Source organism: Pinus tabuliformis, chromosome 7 (genome assembly GCF_031772625.1).
Source record: "Pinus tabuliformis cultivar Carrire ecotype Pingquan chromosome 7, CPIR1, whole genome shotgun sequence".
NCBI lineage: Eukaryota > Viridiplantae > Streptophyta > Pinopsida > Pinales > Pinaceae > Pinus > Pinus tabuliformis.
In genome coordinates, this window is record NC_142293.1 from 1,035,215,513 (window position 1) to 1,035,222,759 (window position 7,247).

A 7,247-nucleotide genomic window follows, 5' to 3' on the forward strand; every position below is an offset into this window, starting at 1 on the left:
ACAGATGTTATAGCAAATATCAAGGAATATCCAGATGGAAAGAAAGAACGCCTAGATGTCCAGGAAGTTCCTTCTATTTTGGGAAGAACACAAATGTACAGATCAATTTTATCTTGATTTTGCGAAAGTTTATCAATACAAAAAAATTCCAGTTTGCAATGGAAATCCCAGGCTTGGCCATTAAATTTATTATTCCCCATGCAATTTTCAATCACAAAGAATATATACATAAATTCTAGGAGCATTATTATGCTCTGGATATGGAAATAGGTCTAATAGTCTTGTGCTTAAATGGACCAATTGTTTGAAATTTTTGTGGTTCAGAAGGTTTAGCGAAGAAAACTATGGTTTGTTGTGTGTAATGAAGTTTTGTTCATAGTTCTTCATGTTAATAAGATCAATAAATCTAGGTTTTGTTCAAAGCTAGTTATGAAGGAGCGTAGAAGAGCTTAAGGGAACTCATAGAAGAAGGGGTGGAAACATTCGTTTTTATGTGATAGCTCGTGACATTAATAACTGATATTCTTGCGAGAAGCTACAAGCTACATCAAGAAAGACAAAAAATAATGTTTTCTTTTCAAACAGAAACTATCTAAAAGAGAGATGAATCAATTGTGTCAATCTATTGCAGGCCTAAACCTGCAATACCCAGGATCTTCAACAACTGTGCCTATAAGAATGCATGCTCCGTAATACAAATCTCAATCTCTGGCAAATTTATATTTTACCATTTATGCGGAAGCTCATTTAAATTCAATTCAAATCAACACAATATGCACATGTGTTTATACACATCATCCCAATTTACAATTAGCATTTCCAATCCCAGTTTTCATGTCTTCATATCAAATAAACATCCTTCATTCAAAATCCCAATCTTGTACATGAGCCTTTTAAGATCAGATTTCTCTTTATGATCACATTTCAACCAAACAAATGCGCCATGTTCTAATATTCAATTAGACACTGTTTCAAACCAAACCAACCAAACTCATATAACTTCATGCTTACTCAAATAAGACTCCTACTGGGCAATCTCACACAACTCAATTGCAGAAAATTTGTCTTAACATACGTTTACACATTTTAATGGTTTATGGAAACCATATTTCAAGCCGGCTCTTACATGCAATCAACCTTAAACTTTAAATCAATTGTATGAAATTCTAAACCAACAATCCATCCCAACTCGCAAATTTCATTTTTATAATGCCAGACTTTAAATTCAAGAATACACCCACACCATGGAAATCGATCCTTACAGCAAAATCATTTTAATCACGTCTATCCACACAAATTATACATCTTTATGGCTACGGACTTACCTTCAAAAACACCCTTTAATTTCAATTGGGCCTCCTTGCTTTGCTGCGGTCATTACATAACTCGACATTTTATATCAACGCTGCAATTATTTTGCGTTACTCTACAAACTAGCTTACTGCTCCATGTATTTATCACCGGAAATGTGACTTCGCAATGCTAGTACTACACTTCTTCCAGCATGCCAAACATTTTACAATATATATGAAACAACTACTGAACCACTGCAATTCGCTCATTCTGCTGCACGTAGACTCTGACATTCAGCGCATCCAATTCAAGAAACAGTTCTGCAAAGTCGCCTTTCACAATACCTTCAGGAGTTGCCAGAAGCTTCTAACTCACAACGCATATCCAGAACTCGACTTTTAATCAATTTGAAACAATGATCAATATCTTCAATTTAGAACTCTGCTCTTTAACCAGAACTCGCCCTGCAACCAGATTTTCAATACTGTAAAATATGAATCGATTTCACTCCTCTTCGAGCATTACGTCTTCAATGTATTTTCCAGATTTTAAACCAATAATCATCGATTCTCTCTTGATCGATTTCTTCACCCTGCATTTCTTTTATGTAGCTCCTGACTTCATATTACTGGGCGCTCTCTCTTTTTAGTTGTAGTCAATCAAATCCAGACAACCATTCATTCGACCCATATAGTTTAAAAATTATCATGCAGAGATTAATAACTTATATGCAGAGCTGTATATAATATTCGATCTCCCTCAGATTCATTGAATTATGCACATTCTTATTCCACAGGAATTAATGCACCAATTAACCAACAAATACCAGCAAATTCACTCTTAACACAGTAATTGATCCATACATGAATTGACCAATCTAAGGCGTATAACTCAAAATCACACTTTCATAGAAAATGAACATACTTACAAGCTTTTTTTGTTGGCCCAATATTCAATGTTCATGGCCCTTACAATTTGCCAGAGGCTTACAGCCTTGGCTGTTCAAAACCAGCTCTCAACCACACTCTCACTCTCTCCAACTATCTCAATGTATTTTTCTCTCAAAACCCCTTCCTATTTATACAATTTAAAAAATGATCTAATTAAATGCTCAATCCCCTTAATATCTCATCAAATCCCTAAATCTCTCAACATCCCTAAAAGATAGATTCTCATCCCTAAAACTTAGAAACTAATCCCAACTTAGGCTCCTTCATTAATTCTAAATAATCTAGAAACTAATTTCTCTCACAAATAATTAATTAATCACTCAAAATAATATTAATATTTACATGAAATTTTAATATTTCTTCAAAACATGAAACCCCCTAGCTTAGGTAAAATACAAGGTGTTTTTCGGAGATGATGCTCCTGCATCAGACTCCCCATGTAAGAAAATTCATGACCACCTGTTCATAAGTCTGGATATTTCCTCCTGGACCCCAAATTTTATTTTGTAATCTTTCTTTGCTTGTCAATTGCTTTACTGTTGTTGTTATCTGTTGTTGTTCTCTAGGTTTCCATATTTTTTGCTGTAATGCTCCACTTGCTGTGCTCTTGCAATCTTTCGTTGTCTTTCTCTTGTTGTCTTTCCTTTTATTTCTTGTCGCTGCTGGTATCTTCCGGGATTCTTTGTTATCAGTCTTCTGATACTTTCAATCTCTCGGTCCAAATAATCTCCCGGCTGTTGATTTCTTGTTGCTTGCTGAGCTAAGACGGCTTGCTCAGTTTTTACTTTCTCTATTTGTACTGTCACTTGCTGACTTTTTGCTTCTATGCTTGTTTCTGTTCTGACTGCCACCCGATCATCCATACCCTCTTGTCTTCTGGAACAGAAAACTTCTTCTTCCTTCATTTGACTGCTCAACTGAGTCAAATGTTCTGCAACAATAACTGCATTCACAAAACACTTGTTAGAATAAAAATCAGAAGGCATCAGTGCCTTGTCCCCCTTTGCCAGCACTTCAGTATGCTGTTCTGAATTCTCCTCCACTATCAGCACATCAGTATGCTGATTCTCTTTACCCAAAGAATTCTCTGAAGAATTCTCAAGACTGTCAACCAGTCTTTCCTTCACACCATCTGTCTCTAAGATGTCTTTCTGCTCTCGTTCACTGTATTGAATTCTTTCATCTGCTGCAATCTCCTTGTCATACTCTGAATTTATCAACAAGTATTCCAACAATGCAATTTCTTTGTAGCATTGCTGAAGCATATCATCATCACTTGCATTCATACATAAACTTTCAGTTTGCATAGAATGTTCAACAATATCAGCTGTTACTTCCCTTATTTGCGCTTCAAACTGCTTCTCTTCTTCAGCATCCACAAGAGCTTTCCCTTGTACTGTAACAGCAAAAGCATCACTGCTTTCTTTTTCAGAATACTTATCATTTTCTGCTTCCTTTGTCTTCATTCCTTTCTGAGATTTTGCTATCTCAGCATCGATCTGAACAGCCTTCAGATTCAACTTTTCTTGAGCAAACTCTAAGGCTTGTTCATCTCCCTGTACTGTACCTACAAACACACACAATTCATCAGTTTTAAAACCACAAACAAATCTGCATGTGGAATCTTCAAATTCCAACTCTGGCTCAAGAACTCTAAGTTCCTTTTTCAACAAGGCAATCACAATTTGCCTCAACCTCCTCTGCAATTGTCGCCAAGTCACTTTCTTTCCCTTCAGTGGAAAGATCCAACCTCTATTCTGATTTTCCTGCTCTTGCAGCCATTCTTCCAGTACTTGCAATTGTACCTTTATTACTGCAATCTCTCTTTCTCTGACTTCATCAGTCATCTCACTTCTGTGGCATTCTTCTGAACCTCTTCTATGATCCTCCATGATCATCTTCTCACTTGCCATGAATTGCACTAGCCTCTGCAACAAGCTCTCCTGTCTTGCCGCCACTTACCTCACCAAGCTCTCCTCACTCAGTCTTTTGGTAAGTACTTGGTTCACTGCCTCTAGAACCTTTGAGCACTCTCTTCTGCTCTCTCTCTAGGCTATCTCTTCAACTCACCTTCTTCTTCAGGACAATGCAATTGTCCTCCTTATTCAGCCTTTAGCTGAATACCAGGTTCACTGCCATCTTCTCTTCAACCATAAACTTCAATTCATAAATTTCAAATCAGAAAAATCATCTCACATTTAAGATCTTGTATGATCTTTTCCTCCCTGCAATCCTATTCACTTGTGTAGTTTGCATATCAGATTTAGAAATCTGATCTTCCTTTCAGTCATTCAACAAAAATACCTTTCAATTCAATAAAACCTTCTTGTCATCATTCAGAAAATAAACATTTCAGCAGAGCATTCCGGCTCTGATACCAAAAATGGTGCAGGCCTAAACCTGCAATACCCAGGATCTTCAACAACTGTGCCTATAAGAATGCATGCTCCGTAATACAAATCTCAATCTCTGGAAAATTTATATTTTACCATTTATGCAGAAGCTCATTTAAATTCAATTCAAATCAACTCAATATGCACATGTGTTTATACACATCATCCCAATTTACAATTAGCATTTCCAATCCCAGTTTTCATGTCTTCATATCAAATAAACATCCTTCATTCAAAAGCCCAATCTTGTACATGAGCCTTTTAAGATCAGATTTCTCTTTATGATCACATTTCAACCAAACAAATGCGCCATGTTCTAATATTCAATTAGACACTGTTTCAAACCAAACCAACCAAACTCATATAACTTCATGCTTACTCAAATAAGACTCCTACTGGGCAATCTCACACAACTCAATTGCGAAAGCTTTGTCTTAACATATGTTTACACATTTTAATGGTTTATGGAAACCATATTTCAAGCCGGCTCTTACATGCAATCAACCTTAAACTTTAAATCAATTGTATGAAATTATAAACCAACAATCCATCCCAACTCGCAAATTTCATTTTTATAATGCCAGACTTTAAATTCAAGAATACGCCCACACCATGGAAATCGATCCTTACAGCAAAATCATTTTAATCACGTCGATCCACACAAATTATACATCTTTATGGCTACGGACTTACCTTCAAAAACGCCCTTTAATTTCAATTGGGCCTCCTTGCTTTGCTGCGGTCATTACATAACTCGACATTTTATATCAACGCTGCAATTATTTTGCATTACTCTGCAAACTGGCTTACTGCTCCATGTATTTATCACCGGCAATGTGACTTTGCAATGCTAGGACTACACTTCTTCCAGCATGCCAAACATTTTACAATATATATGAAACAACTACTGAACCACTGCAATTCGCTCATTCTGTTGCACGTAGACTCTGACATTCAGCGCATCCAATTCAAGAAACAGTTCTGCAAAGTCGCCTTTCACAATACCTTCAGGAGTTGCCGGAAGCTTCTAACTCACAACGCATATCCAGAACTTGAATTTTAATCAATTTGAAACAATGATCAATATATTCAATTTAAAACTCTACTCTTTAACCAGAACTCGCCCTGCAACCAGATTTTCAATACTGTAAAATATGAATCGATTTCACTCCTCTTCGAGCATTATGTCTTCAATGTATTTTCCAGATTTTAAACCAATAATCATCGATTCTCTCTTGATCGATTTCTTCACCCTGCGTTTCTTTTATGCAGCTCCTGACTTCATATTACTGGGCGCTCTCTCTTTTTAGTTGTAGTCAATCAAATCCAGACAACCATTCATTCGACCCATATAGTTTAACAATTATCATGCAGAGATTAATAACTTATATGCAGAGCTGTATATAATATTCGATCTCCCTCAGATTCATTGAATTATGCACATTCTTATTCCACAGGAATTAATGCACCAATTAACCAACAAATACCAGCAAATTCACTCTTAACACAGTAATTGATCCATACATGAATTGACCAATCTAAGGCGTATAACTCAAAATCACACTTTCATAGAAAATGAACATACTTACCAACTTTTCTTCTTGGCCCAATATTCAATGTTCATGGCCCTTACAATTTGCCAGAGGCTTACAGCCTTGGCTGTTCAAAACCAGCTCTCAACCACACTCTCACTCTCTCCAACTATCTCAATGTATTTTTCTCTCAAAACCCCTTCCTATTTATACAATTTAAAAAATGATCTAATTAAATTCTAAATCCGCTTAATATCTCATCAAATCCCTAAATCTCTCAACATCCCTAAAAGATAGATTCTCATCCCTAAAACTTAGAAACTAATCCCAACTTAGGCTCCTTCATTAATTATAAATAATCTAGAAACTAATTTCTCTCACAAATAATTAATTAATCACTAAAAATAATATTAATATTTACATGAAATTTTAATATTTCTTCAAAACATGAAACCCCCTAGCTTAGGTAAAATACAAGGTGTTTTTCGGAGATGATGCTCCTGCATCACAATCTCTTAAAACACTTTCTAAGGATGAGAAACAATTTATATTATTACATGCCAGAATGACATGGATGACAGCTTCCATGCTTCAGCTCGCTCCAGATCCATTAAATACATTTCATAATTCTTCTTCAGGTTTTAGTTTCATTCAAAGTCCTGTATCACAAGTATGGGAAAGGAAAGCATAAACTAAGAACCAATGGTTATTAAATGGAACAATCTGGATAAGCATTTTGAGCCTATGTAATGTGTAAAAGGCTCTTTATTCTTGAAACCACTATTTTCAGCATGAAAAAGTGTATTTCTGCCAAGATATCGATGGAATCTAGTTCATCTCACTATTTTGGTAGACTGACTAAGAGTCGGCCTTTACCAGTTCTGGCAGGAATAAAATTTCACCATCACCGGATGATTATGTTGGGTGGGATGTTGAACTCTTTCAAGCAATGTACAATATCTTAGACATATAACTCTTTGTTTACTCACAACTAATCCTATATGGGAGGAAACTGGTAACGCTGATATAAATTTCCACATCAACAAATAACTGTGCTGCCACATTTTTCAATTTTCTTG